This window comes from Phyllobates terribilis, unplaced genomic scaffold (genome assembly GCF_046119375.1).
Source record: "Phyllobates terribilis strain yellow unplaced genomic scaffold, ASM4611937v1 Scaffold_2__4_contigs__length_985480577, whole genome shotgun sequence".
NCBI lineage: Eukaryota > Metazoa > Chordata > Amphibia > Anura > Dendrobatidae > Phyllobates > Phyllobates terribilis.
Genome location: NW_027362762.1, coordinates 195,229,511 through 195,244,970, shown reverse-complemented (window position 1 = coordinate 195,244,970; position 15,460 = coordinate 195,229,511). Strand labels below are relative to the sequence as shown.

At 41.5% G+C, this 15,460-nt stretch overlaps 1 protein-coding gene across 5 annotated transcripts in view; it reads right to left on the bottom strand.

Moving 5' to 3' along the window:
• The window catches only part of ITGA7 (integrin subunit alpha 7), a 218,412-nt gene that overhangs the window by 78,671 nt on the left and 124,281 nt on the right, over nucleotides 1-15,460 (bottom strand). The gene's annotated exons all lie outside the window — the stretch shown is intronic.

Here is a 15,460-nt window from a genome sequence, read left to right as displayed (position 1 = left end):
ATGACCAATAGACAACGCCAGAAGCGTCTTACCTGGGCCAAGGAGAAAAAGACCTGGACTGTTGCTCAGTGGTTTAATGTGTTGTTTTCAGATGAAAGTAAATTTTGCATTTCATTTGGAAATCAAGGTCCCAGAGTCTGGAGGAAGAGTGGAGAGGCCACAATCCAAGCTGCTTGAGGTCTACTGTGAAGTTTCCACAATCAGTGATGGCCAACATTTCGTATTTTAAAAACATTTTTCAAGCTGGTGTTATAAAGTATTCTAATTTACTGAGATAATGACTTTTGTGTTTTCATTGGCTGTAAGCCATAATTATCAACATTAACAGAAATAAACACATGAAATAGATCAGTCTGTTTGTAATGACTCTATATAATATGAGTTTTACTTTTTGTATTGAAGAACTGAAATAAATTAACTTTTTAATGATATTCTAATTTTGTAAGAAGCACCTGTATATTCATGCTTTTCAAACAGATGCATACACAACTTATAACATTTTTAATGACTTCTATTATAACAGAAAACGTAATTATATACCTTAAAATGTTATCTATTTTACTAAACCCATTTTCATATACCCTTCAAGGATATTCTAAGTTAATAGAGGAGATTTCTCTGTTCACAATCATCATATCCTGCATAGGAAGCAGCTACAAAAAGTATCTCTAAGGCCTCATTTAAATTCCACTTTTTCTTGTACAACTTCTATTTGAGGTTTTTATGAACTCATACCTATTATTGTCTAGGGGCGTTTCACACGTACATATATATTTTTGTGGACTTAGTGGTCCACATAAAATCACAGAGACTTGTTTGATTTTGATCTGAGTGTTGGATCAATCTCACCAATGCAAGTCTACGGCTGCATGACAAAAAACAAACAGCACTCCGATGCCATCCATGGGCTGTTTGTTTTTCAGTAACTGTTTGATAGGAGAAGCTTAAGAAACCCTCATAATTTTTTTTTCATTCAAAAAACACTGATGATATTGTGACCAAACTCTGATGTTAAAAACTGAAACTCTGACCAAACTGATGATTGGCTGTGTCTGGGAGGGAGGGATGAAAGCGTCCACCCCCACAGAACACTCTAAAGAAACGCCCAGTTGGACTACAAGCGGAGTGCGCTCCAGAAAAAGCAAATGTGAATATTTCTGCAATGGATCAACATAGCGCAAAAGATAAAAGTGGCAGGATTAGGGGAACACAATGATTATTATAAAGTATTTGACTCAATTTTTTTGCGCAAGTATCAAGTCCTCTTTAAGGGATCCTTCCAACAACTATGGTCTGTAATTTTAATTAACAGCATTAATGGGAATGTGTCCTCAGAAGACAACCTGTTGTTTAAATCAGCTTTTTGTGTGACATGTACTGCATTTTTTTTAATTTGGCAATGGTTTATATCACGATTTCTTGTAAAATTATAATTCATTAGGTGCCAAATACTTTGACTGCTAATATCTCCACAACTGAGAGACAAAATTAAAAACAAACAAAAAAAGTTTTATTCTGATTTGCAGCCAATATGGCATCATGTGCCCAGTTCAGCGTGAAAAATTTGGTGAAAGGTCCTCTTAAAGGACATAAAATACATAGGATATTTTAAAATGAGAAGGTCAAGGAAACACAAATCATTCTTACATAACCAATAGCAGATGTTAGTAAAAAAAAATGCTGAAGTGTTAAGTGTTAATAAAAAAATGATTACTATATGTAGTGGCAGTTCCTTTTTACGTTGCCACCCAAAGTTCAACATATAAATAATGCATAACAATCACAGCAACTCATTTGAGTCACCCTACTCCTCATTAGAACTATGTGAAAGGGAACCTGAGACCATTGTGTCACAAGTCTCAGGTTCCCTGCCGGCGCACGCATATTGAAGCTTTTTTCACTGTTTTCAGAACATTAACAGTAAGAACATGGAAGAGTCCAGGAGCCATTTGGTGAGCTGCATATCCTGCTACATGTTCACAGACTTCCAGTGGAAAAGCCAAACTTCACATGCCAGAAATGCAAGCTTGTGTCCCTCTTGGAGGAAAAGTTGCGAAATCTAGAAGAGAGGTTAACTACCTTGAAAATCATTAAGGCAGGTGAAGAGTTCTTAGACAGAGCAGAATTATCTCTTCATGATTCAGAAAGAGAAGAAATTCGAACTGCACCTGATGAAACAGAGGAATGGAAGCATGTGACCCACAGAAGCAGGAGGATTGAGAGGCAGTCAGCACCCATACTGCTCAGGAACCAGTACCAGGCTCTCTCGCAGGAGAACCATGAAGAAATACAGCAAGATAAGACTTTGCCAGCAATGAATAATCTTGTAAGCCCTCAGAATCCTCCTGGATGGAGAAAGAAGAATGTTGTGAAGAAAAAACGGAGAGTGGTGGTCATGGGGGATTCCCTGTTAAGAGGAACAGAGGCCGCTATCTGCAGACCAGACATAACCTCAAGAGAAATGTGCTGTCTTCCTGGAGCAAAAATTAAAGAGGTGTCTGACAGGATATCAAGACTCTTCAGACCTACAGATCACTACCCATTCCTGCTAATACATGTGGGGACAAATGACACCGCAAGAAAGGACCTGGAAACCATCTGCAGTGACTTTGAAGACTTAGGCAAGAAAGTGAAAGAATTGGGAGCGCAGGTGGTCTTCTCATCCATCCTCCCAGTGGATGGCCATGGAACAATGAGGTGGAATAAGATTCTACAGGTGAACAACTGGCTACGTCGATGGTGCCGTCAACAAGGATTTGGATTTCTGGATCACGGAATGAATTACCTATACGATGGACTACTTGCTAGAGATGGGGTGCACCTTACGAAGACTGGAAAACATGTATTTGGAAGTTGCCTTGCTACACTCATCAGGAGAGCTTTAAACTAGAACAATGTGGGAAGGGAAGCAAAAGGCCAGAAAAAGCCATACAGCTGACAAATACTATTGAGATCTCTGCTACTGGAAGTGGAAAGGAAGAACAAAGACAAAACAATTTAAATAATAAAAATATGGGAGGAAGAGAAACCAAACAAACTAAAATGTTTTTATACAAATGCACAAAGCATGGGCAACAAACAAGGAGAATTGGAACTACTAATGCAGGAAAAGAAATATGATGTCATTGGAATCACTGAAACTTGGTGGGACGATACACATGATTGGAATAAAAGGCTAAAAGGATACAACTTATTTGCAAGAAACAGAATTGATAAGCGAGGAGGAGGTGTCGCATTGTATGTTAGAAAAGTGTATATCTGCACAGAGATTGAAGCTTCAGAGACTGGGAGTTCTGTGGAAACTGTTTGGGTAAGAATACAAGGAGAGAACAACGGAAAGGACACCATTGTAGGCATTTACTACAGGCCACCTGGGCAAGCTGAAGATATGGATGAACTCTTTATGTATCAAATGACCAAGTTCTCCAAAAAATATGACGTAGTGGTCATGGGAGATTTCAACTATCCAGACATTTGTTGGGAATCTCTCAAGTAAAACTAACAGGTCAAGCAAATTCTTATCCTCTATTGCTGACAACTTTATCTTCCAAAAGGTAGGGGAGAAAACAAGGGGATCAGCTACTTTGGATCTAATCCTTATAAACAGGGAGGAAATGGTTGAGGAGGTAAAGGTGGCTGGGACCCTAGGAGGCAGCGATCATGCTATTATAGAATTTTGAATAACTAGAGGAGGAAGACATGTGAAGACTCAAACTTCAAGGTTAGATTTTAGAAAGGCAGATTTTAAGAGACTCAGAAAGAGAATAGGAGGGATCCAATGGCTGGATGTCCTTAAGGACAAAAATGTCCAGGAAGGATGGGAAATTTTTAAAAATGAGATTCTCAAAGCACAATTGTTAACAATCCCGAAAAGTAGGAAGAATGGGAAGCATTTAAGGAAACCAGGATGGATGAGCACAGAACTTAAACACATGCTAAAAAGAAAGAAAGAAATGTTTATTAAATGGAAAGAGGGAGGCATATCTAAAGAAGATTATAATGCAGTCTGCAGATCCTGCAGGGCACGTATCAGGTTAGCTAAAGCTGACAATGAATTAAGGCTTGCAAGAGATGTCAAAAGCAATAAAAAAGGATTTTGGGGGTATGTCAAAAGTAAAAGAAAAGTCAAAGATGCTATAGGATTTTTACAGGATGAAAATGGAGAAATGGTAAGAGAGGATGTTGAGAAGGCCGAACTTTTTAATTCCTATTTTGCATCTGTTTTCTCTCAGAAAGAAAATGTAACATCAACTGATCTTCACTGTCCTTTTAAAGGAATAGAAGAATCCAAGTTATCTGTAAACAGAAAGATTGTGAAGGAATATTTAGCTAACATAAATGAGTTCAAGTCTCCAGGTCCAGATGAATTACACCCCAGAGTACTGAAGGAGATCGTAGAAGAAATTTTAGAACCACTCTCCATAATCTTTGAAAATTCTTGGAGAACAGGAGAAGTCCCAGAAGACTGGAGAAGAGCAAATGTTGTTCCTATCTTCAAAAAGGGGAAGAAGGTGGACCCAGGGAACTATAGGCCGGTGAGTCTGACTTCTATACCAGGAAAGATCTTTGAACAAATTATTAAACAACATGTATGTAAGTACCTGGATAAGAATGAAGTGATTAACCAGAGTCAGCATGGGTTTGTAACTAACAAGTCATGTCAGACTAACTTAATTCCCTTCTATGACAGAATCACTGACTGGGTGGATCAGGGAAATGCTGTAGATATAGTATATCTTGACTTCAGCAAAGCATTTGACAAAGTATCTCACACCATCCTTATTGAAAAAATGACCAAGTATGCAATGGACCAGGCAACTGTTAGGTGGATTCATAACTGGCTTAGTGATCGGACTCAAAGGGTGGTTGTAAATGGCTTCACATCCAGCTGGATGAATGTCTCAAGTGGGGTACCACAGGGCTCTGTCCTGGGACCTGTATTGTTCAACATCTTCATCAATGATTTAGATGAAGGAATTGAGGGTAAACTGAATAAATTTGCTGATGACACAAAGCTAGGAGGGATAGCTAATACTAGAGAAGAGAGAGAGAGGATTCAAAAAGACCTAAATAAACTGGAGCAGTGGGCAGCAACCAACAGAATGTTTTTTAACAGGGAAAAATGCAAAGTACTACATCTGGGCAATAAAAATGAAAAAAGCATATACAGAATGGGAGGAATAGAGCTAAGCAACAGTACATGTGAAAAAGACTTAGGTATACTAATAGATCATAGACTGAACATGAGTCAATAGTGTGATGCAGCAGCAAAAAAGGCAAATACAATTCTGGGATGTATTAACAGAAGCATACAGTCTAGATCACGTGAAGTCATTATCGGTCTTTACTCCTCTTTGGTCAGACCTCATCTGGAATACTGTGTACAGTTTTGGGCACCACATTTTAAAAAAGACATCGACAAACTGGAGCAAGTTCAGAGAAGAGCGACCAGAATGGTGACTGGTCTGCAAACCATGTCCTATGAGGAACGGTTGCAGGATTTGGGAATGTTTAGCTTGCAAAAAAGAAGACTGAGAGGAGACTTAATAGCTGTCTACAAATATGTCAAGGGCTGTCACATTGTAGAAGGATCATCTTTATTCTCATTTTCACAAGGAAAGACTAGAAGCAATGGGATGAAACTAAATGGGAGGAGACACAGATTAGATATTAGAAAAAACTTTTTGACAGTTAGGGTGATTAATGAGTGGAACAGGCTGCCACGAGAGGTGGCGAGTTCCCCTTCAATGGATGTCTTCAAGCAGAGGCTGGACAGACATCTGTCTGAGATGATTTAGTGAATCCTGCTTTGAGCAGGGGGTTGGACCAGATGACCCAGGAGGTCCCTTCCAACTCTACCATTCTATGATTCTATGATTCTATGAAGTCGCACAAGTCTGCAAATGATACAGAGGATCAGTGCATTCACTGGGAACCAGCCCGCCATGTATAAATAAAGGCTTTATGGGTCTATCGTACTTACCGTATTTTTCGGACTATAAGACGCACTTTTTTCCTCCAAAATTTTGGAGGAAAGTGGGGGGTGTGTCTTATAGTCCGAATACTATACCTATATTCTATGGCTGCGCGTGGTGGTGGGTGTGGGGGAGCGGCAGCGGGGGATTAGTGTGGCACAGGAGGCAGCATCCGCCTGCTGCAGCCTACGCTGTGCCCGCTACTAAAGAAAATGAATATTCCCTGCTCCCCACAGCCATGGGCATGGAGAGCAATGAATATTCATTTTCCTTAATAGCGTGCACACTGTAGCCGCAGCGAGGCTCCTGCTGCGCGCTGCGGTCAGTGTGCCCGCTATTAAAGCTCATGAATATTCCCTACAACCTACTCCCATGGGTTGTAGTGAATATCCATGGTCTTTAATAGCGGGCACACTGACCGCAGAGCGGCAGCAGGAGCCATGCTGCGGGTACAGTGTGCGTGCTATTGAAGAGAGTGAATGGTCACTGCTCCCCACACACACAGTCCCGGAGCGAGGAGCAGTGACTATTCCGGCACAGCACTTCACTGTGTGAGAGCGCATGACAGGGACGCCTTGAGTGCCCTGCCATGCACAGCTCACATAGTGAGAGTGTCGGCAGCAGAGCGGGACAGCGTTGGAGGAGAGAGGAGGTGAGTATGATTGCTTATTTTTTTTCGTGGGCAGCGTGATGGGGGCTCAAGGGTTGCCATGCATACCAGGATGGGGGATCAAGGGGTGCCATGCATATCAGGATGGGGATGAGGGCCACGTATACAAGGAAGGAGGGGCCATACATACCAGGATGGAGGATATTAACAGAATTGGGGGATATTACCCCTATACCGGTGTCAGCAGCAGACCCCCTCCCCCATAACAGTGCATCATGACCACATTTTTTGCTTACATTTTTTTCCCTATTTTCCTCCTCTAAAACCTAGGTGCGTCTTATAGTCCGAAAAATACTGTAATTTTGGATATATTCTCATTTTTTGATCTATTTTGAAATCTATTTTGAATCAGTTTTGGATTTGTATTATGGCCAAAACGTGCAGACCTCACACAGACTTGGATCATCATAGAGCCATGTGGTTACCTAAATTTGGCTCAGTGACGGGCTGTTTGGGTATCTGACCCATAAAAAAAGACATATACAAAATGTGATCTTATTGCGGAAAGTCTACATTTGCTTAGGGGACATTGGAGAGATAGAAGATGAATCTTGGTGATACAAATCAGCAAGCAAAAGGAGAAAGTCTAAATGGGAATATTTCAGGAAATAAGCATCTGTTGCTGCAAAAAAAGTCTATATTTCAAACTTACAGATTTTCAAATACCTTATATTTTTAATAAAATAAAGTAAATCTTTAATCTATTGTTTGTCTCATTATATAAAAACTTTCTCAGGTCCAAATTTAAGTAAAATTTATCCAGAGACGAGGTTGATATAGTGGTTGGGCTTAGTCCAGATTTCATCTTGTTCTAACAATACCCTGACTGTGGAATTTATCTAGAACGTATAGATCTTATGGCTCCTTCCCACAGGATATGGTGAACAGGGTGAGCTGCTCCCAACATTCTTGACATGCCTAAATCAGGCCTGATTCTGTTCTGTAGAGTATGGACTTCATTTTCCATTGTTTCTCATCCAGTTTAAAAACCCCAGGAAAAAGTTCTACATAATGTTAAAAAAAAATCCATTATATTATTATTGTTAATATTATTATTAATATTATTATTATTATTATTATATTACTCTTTTTAAATCTGCCCTTCTAATTGGTATTTTATTCTTATATGTTGTTCTGCTGTGTTACAAAGGATCCTAATTAACAATCTTACCTTACCTCTTCTAAGCTACCTATATAGTATTATGCTTGTTTATTCAATTTCCTACAAATTAAGGCCTCATTCACACATCTGATTTTCTCCCATACAATAAAAATGGACCAATTATTTTGTTCATAATTTGATCAGAGTGTGGTGTGAGTTTCATCAGTTTTTCTCATACGTTGAGAAAAAAATTAAAAGTTTCTCTGCCTACTCCTTTCTGACAGTCTGAAAATTGTTTGTGAAGATTTTTTTACGGCCCCATAGGCTTGCATTGCCAATTTTAATCCAACGCTCGGATCAAAATCGGACATGTCTCCGCGATTTTCTGCGGACTACTTAGTCCATGAAAAATCATGGACATGTGATGGCCCCATAGACTATCACAGTTGCGAGCGAGAAAACCACAAATAGCACTTGTACGAGAATATCAGACGTCTGAATGAAGCCTAATGAAAATACTATTAAAGAAAAAACGCTTACTTGTAGTGTTGGACCTATAATGTTATAGGATGTCACCTCATAGGAGGCATTAAGACCGATGCTAGCTCTTCATGGCTACTTAAAGAAGCACTCCTCCTCCCATTAAAGTTTTTATCCTCTTAATATATTGCAATCATCATATTATATAGCACTTTGTACTTACAATTGCTCATTTTGCCTTTCTACCCAGCTAATTCTTCTCTGTTCTCTGCTCTATGTAGAAACAGGAAGTCTTGTCTCTGCAAAAATCATTCCCCTCTTCAACTCCTGACCCAGCTGCTCCCTCCTCCCCCTGCCAGAGACTTTTGCAGTGATGATGACTCATACAGGGAAAATTGACCTCATGTTTCTACATAGAGCTTAGGATTCAGCTAGTCAGTTTTTAATTACATAATGTCATAGACCTAATGGAAAAGAGAAGAATTATCTGGGTAGAAAGGCAAAATGAGCAATTGTAAGTACACAGTACTGTATAATATGATGATAGCAATATATTAAGAGGATAAAAACTTTGATGGGAGGAGGAGTGCTTCTTTAATGGCCAAATAATAGAAGGTAATTTTACAAGACCAGTTGTAACCTAAAGTGTAAATGCTATCCTATTATTATGTTGTCGTTACCGATATTGCCGTACACAAATCCTGAACATCAGGATGAGCTCACCGGATTTAATCATCATGGACCTTTCACAAGAACATAACGATCTGACATACTACCCCACCATATTTTAAAACCTGAAGGTGAAAGGTTTTCTTTTAAACTACATGGTTTTTATGTAATAGTCTATCCTAGATGGCAGCAAATATTCTCTAAAAACAACAACTACACGAACCATTAAATCATTATAGGATCATTATTACATAAACCCAAAGCAATCCACAGGGGATAGATATAATCAGTGACATATGTAATGATGTGAGTCAGTCTAATTGATGGACAATTAACGAGAGGCAGAACCAGACTTTAATTACTTTTAATTTTCACATGACACCATCTCTTTCAGACATGATAAATAAGAATGCTTGACCTTATTGATCACCATGATCTAACCTGCAGCAGCTTCCATCTTGTGTGCACAGAAGAATAATCCCTAGTCAGGGATCAACATCCACTGAGCCGAGAGGTTAAGTGAGTAGACACCTCCTACCAAAAATGTGGTTATTGCATCGAGGGAAATGTGGTGCAGTAAGATTCAATTAACAATAATGAAAGAAATTAATCCCTATGCTGTAACATTGCAGAATTTCTTGTTTATGTAAACTAATAATGCTCCAAATGTGAGAGTGTCCAATGCAAGCATCTCTATAGTGCACTGGTGGGAAACAGTTCATGTGACACACATAGAAGAAAAAATAATAAAAGACTCATCATTATTGTAATAAATTCCCTGACTTCCCACATGATCACTACATGGCTGAGGCCAGTGATTGGCTGCAGCGGTCCTGTAAGTAGTTAAAAATGTTATTGTAAATAAACACTGGTGAGGAGCACCAACAGTGAATGCCATGGGATTTATTAGGTGAGTAATGGGTTTTGTATTATTTTAGAGCATTTTCCCCACCTTGGCACAATTTTTTCGGATCTGAAAAAAACTCAGTGATAAGTAGAAATTCTGAGATATATTTTATATTTAGGGCCAATGAGGCCTCAAGAAATACACTATTAATTTCAGCCAGATTTACCTAAAATATCTAAATTTCACTTAAAGGGAACCTGTCATCAAGATTTTATACTCAAACTAATGACCTGTATATAAAGGCACTGTGATGCTTAACAAATCCTTCATTTGCATGTAAAATTTTTTTTTGCTATTTTAGAAAAGTCCATAATTGAAATCTTATGCAAATGAGGGGCAAGTGCAGTGGGGTGTGACAATACACTTGTCCCTCTCCCTATTTTTATCTCTGGCAGGTCACTCTTCTTTCAGTGACCTAGATTCCTTAGAGCAGAGGTCCCCAACCTTTTTTGCACCAGGGACCGGCTTTAAGCAAGACTAGTTTTCCATGGCCCGGTGGGGGTGGGGGCGGGGCTTTGGTCATATGGGGGTGGGGTTATGGAGGGGTGGAGCTGTATGGGGAGGATGCTGGCGGGACCTCGGTGTACAGCGCTGCTAAGTAGCAGCATTGTACATTGAGCCTCAGTGTATACAGCGCTGCTGCTTAGCAGCGCTACACACTGAACACCGGTACCGGGAGCCGCGTCACTGAAGCCAGTCTGCTGCCCCAGCACGCCCCACATAACATGTTCTGCCGGGGGCGTGTCAGTGAGGAGAGCCTGCCGCCCCACCCCGTCAGGAACACACCATGCTGTGCAGGAGGGCCGCGTCACTAAGACCCGCCCCGTGACGTACAACAGGTACCATGCTGTGCTGTGGAGGGCTGCGTCACTAAGACCCGCCCGACGCCCCACCCCGTCCTGTATAATGTTCTCTGCCGGGAGCTGCGAGCTGTCACGGCTATGGCAGAAAACATTATAAATCCACACAGAGCGAGCTCTGACCAGGCGCAGGGCCGCGGAGCTAGCTGTCAGCGGTGCCGCGGACCGGCTGAAAAACCCCAACGGCCCGGTCCTGGTCCGCGGACCGGCGGTTGGGGACCTCTGCCTTAGAGAGATCTTTCACCATTTCCATTATTGCTTGGGGTGGTGAATGCAGGTACGCAGATGCAACAGCACAGGCAACGAGGACACAGTGGTACTTAACAAACAACTATTTATATTTGTCTAAGAGAAGTTCATATATATGTATATATTTATATACAGTGCCTTGTGAAAGTATTTGGCACCCTTGAACTTTTCTACCTCTTGCCACATTTCTGGCTTCAAACATAAAGATATAAAATTCAATTTTTTGGGGGAAGAATCAACAACAAGTGGGACACAATCGTGCAGTGGAACGAAATTTATTGGATATTTTACACTTTTTTAAAAGATTAAAAACTGAAAAGTGGGGCGTGCAATATTATTCTTCCCTCTTGAGTTAATACTTTGTAGCGCCACCTTTTGCTGCGATTACAGCTGCAAGTCTCTTGGGGTATGTCTCTATCAGTTTTGCACATCGAGAGGGTGAAATTCTTGCCCATTCTTCCTTGCAAAACAGCTTGAGTTCAGTGAGGTTGGATGGAGGGAGTTTGTGAACAGCAGTTTTCAGCTCTTTCCACAGATTCTCGATTGGATTCAGGTCTGGACTTTGACTTGGCCATTCTAACACCTGGATACGTTTATTTTTGAACCATTCCATTGTAGATTTTGCTTTATGTTTGGGATCATTGTCTTGTTGGAAGATAAATCTCCGTCCCAGTCTCAGGTCTTTTGCAGACTCCAACAGGTTTTCTTCCAGAATGGTCCTTTATTTGACTCCGTCCAACTTCTCATCAATTTTAACCATCTTCCCTGTCCCTGCTGAAGAAAAGCAGGCCCAAACCATGATACTGCCACCACCATGTTTGACAGTGGGGATGGTGTTTTGAGGGTGATGAGCTGTGTTGCTTTTACACCAAACATATCGTTTTGCATTGTGGCCAAAAAGTTCGATTTTGGTTTCATCTGACCAGAGCACCTTATTCCATATGTTTGGTGTGTCTCCCAGGTGGCTTGTGGCAAACTTCAAACGAGACTTTTTATGGATATCTTTGAGAAATGGCTTTCTTCTTGCCACTCTTCCACAAAGGCCAGATTTGTGCAGTGTACGACTGATTGTTGTCCTATGGACAGACTCTGCCACCTCAGCTGTAGATCTCTGCAGTTCATCCAGAGTGATCATGGGCCTTTTGCCTGCATCTCTGATCAGTCTTCTCCTTGTTCGAGATGAAAGTTTAGAGGGACGGCCGGGTCTTGGTAGATTTGCAGTGGTTTGATACTCCTTCCATTTCAATATGATTGCTTGCACAGTGCTCCTTGAGATGTTTAAAACTTGGGAAATCTTTTTGTATCTAAATCCGGCTTTAAACTTCGCCACAACAGTATCTCGGACCAGCCTGGTGTGTTCCTTGGTCTTCATGATGCTCTCTGCATTTGAAACAGAACCCTGAGACTATCACAGAGCATTTATACGGAGACTTGATTACACACAGGTGGATTCTATTTATCATTACCAGTCATTTAGGACAACATTGGATCATTCAGAGATCCTCACTGAGCTTCTGGAGTGAGTTTGCTGCACTGAAAGTAAAGGGGCCGAATAATATTGCTCGCCCCACTTTTCAGTTTTTAATTTGTTTAAATAGTTTAAAATATCCAATAAATTTCGTTCCACTTCACGATTGTGTCCCACTTCATGTTGATTCTTCCCCCAAAAAATTAGAATTTTATATCTTTATGTTTGAAGCCAGAAATGTGGCAAAAGGTAGAAAAGTTCAAGGGGATCAAATACTTTCACAAGGCACTGTATATGTAACATTTCTCCTTGTGGAGACTTTTAAAGCTGCAATGCTCCTCTGGGAAATATGCAAATTGTCTCTTCAGAGAGGAAGAGGGCTAGAACTCTTGTGCCACAGGAAGTAGCATTCCTAAAACTCAATAATGACCCTTTAACAAACCTTATTACATGACTTAGTATATAAGCCAGAACCAGAAACTTAATGCTTAACATGTCACTCTCCGCAAGGAGAAATGTTACCCCTTGGATACCGGTCTGACACCTCTCACCCACCAAACCAGAACTCACACTTTGCACTGACGAGGGGCAGTACCCCGAAACACAGTGTCTGCAAATTGAGTTTCTGGTTCTGGGTTATATCCTAAGTCATGTGATAAGGCTCGTTAAAGGGTCACTATTAGTGTTGAGCGAGCACTAAAATGCTCGGGTGCTCGAAGCTCGGGCCGAGCTCGCCGTGATACTCGGGTGCTCGACCCGAGCAACGAGCCCAAAGTTAGTCTATGGGAGACTCGAGCATTTTTGCGGCGGCTCCCCCGGCAGTCTTTTAAAAGCCTAACAAGTGCCCAAAACGATAGTGACAGTGCTCAAATGACATGGGGACAGCATGGGGATCGCCCCAGGAAGCATTTCTGACCCCCAGGTCACTGCTGTCAACAACGTGGTCAGAGGTATTAAGCCACTTTTACAGGCTCAAAATAAAACGTTCAAAAACGAAAGTGAAAGTACTTTCCTGTGAAATATGTTAAGGATAGTGTTGAGCAATACCTTCCGATATCAGGAAATATCGTATCGGATTGGATCGGACCGATACTTTTTGGGTATCGGATATCGTCGATTCCGATACCGGAAACCAATGCAAGTCAATGGGACACAAATATCGGAATGAAAATAAACCCTTTCTTTCCTTGTAGGTTAATTCTACATGAAGTAAAACAACTAAGAATAATGTAGAATGTATTACGCGAAAAGCCGGCAATTCAGCAGCGGCATACACCGGTACCCGACAATTTACAACAGAAAGGATAGAGCTTCACACATAGATTAGATAGATAGAAACATGTCAGTCACATATATATGAAGTACAGTGACAGTGTTGCTTACTGTACTTGTCATTTAGTGTAAAGGATTTATTTAAAAATATAATAGTGTTTTCATGCACCGTCTCTTTAAAAAAGCCGGCCGGCAATTCAGCATCTGTACCCGACAATTTAGAATAGAAGGAATAGAGAATCATACATAGATTAGATAGGTAGAAACATGTCAGTCACATATATAATAAGTACAGTGACAGTGTTGATTACTGTACTTGTCATTTAGTGTTAAAATAAAGGATTTATTTAAAAAAAAATTGGCGTGGGGTTCCCCATAATTTTAGTCTCTAGCGGAGGTTAAGCAGACGACTGGGGCAGATGTTTGAAGCCTGGGAAGGGGGTAATACCCACGGAGCTTCCCAGGCTACTAATATCAGCCCCCAGCTGAATACCTAGCCTTTACTAGCTATTAAAATGGGGGACCCCCTCAAAAAAATGACGTGGGGTCCCCCCTAATTTAATAGCTAGCAAAGGCTAGGCAGACAGCTGGGGGCTGATATTAATAGCCCAGGAAGGGTGTCATGAATATTGGCCCCCTCCCAGGCTAGAAACACCAGCCGTCAGCCGCCCCAGAAATGGCGCATCCATAGGATGCGCCAATTCTGGCACTTAGCCTCGCTCTTCCCACTGCCCTGTAGCGGTGGCAGTGGGGTAATAGGGTTGGGGTTGATGTCAGCTTATAATGCCAGCTGACATCAAGCCCAGGTTAGTAATGGAGAGGCGTCTATAAGACACCCCCATTACTAACCCCATAGTCAAAGTTAAAAAAAAAAACCACAAACACCCAGAATAAAGTCCTTTAATTGAAATAAACACACAATTCTTTATTGTTCTAAATTAAACTCTGCTTACCATCACGCCCATTCCAGCTGAAGCCAACGATCTCCTGCAATAAAAGAAAAATAATAAAGCAACCTCATCCTTACCTTTCCATGGTTCCCAGGACAGCTTCAGCTCTGCTACATCGAGATGACAGGCTGGACCGCAGCAGAACGCTGCCATCCAGCCTGTCATCCCGCAGACACTGAGAAGCGCAGGCATGCTTGCGCTCCTCAGTGTCTCTCTGTGACGGCATCCAGATGAGCCGAGTTCATGTCCAACATGTCCTCGGCTCATCTTTATGCCGTCACAGAGAGACACTGAGGAGCGCAAGCATGCCTGTGCTTCTCAGTGTCTGCGGGATGACAGGCTGGATGGCAGCGTTCTGCTGCGGTCCAGCCTGTCATCTCGATGTAGCAGAGCTGAAGCTGTCGTGGGAACCATGGAAAGGTAAGGATGAGGTTGCTTTATTATTTTTCTTTTATTGCAGGAGATCGTTGGCTTCAGCTGGAATGGGCGTGATGGTAAGTATAGTTTAATTTAGAACAATAAAGAATTGTGTGTTTATTTCAATTAAAGGACTTTTTTCTGGGTGTTGTGTTTTTTTTAAATACTTTACTAGAAATTCATGGTGGTCATGTCTAATATTGGCGTGACCCCATGAATTTCGGGCTTAGGGCCAGCTGATAATGCCAAGCTGGCCTTAACCCCTTTATTACCCAGTGAGCCACTGCACCAGGGCCCTGGATGAGTTGGGTACAGCGCCAGAAGATGGCGCTTCTATGAACGCGCCATTTTCCGGGGTGGCTGCGGACTGCAATTTGCAGCGGGTGGGGCCCAGAAAGCTTGGGCCTCCCTGCGCTGCGGATTCCAGCCCCCAGCTGCCTA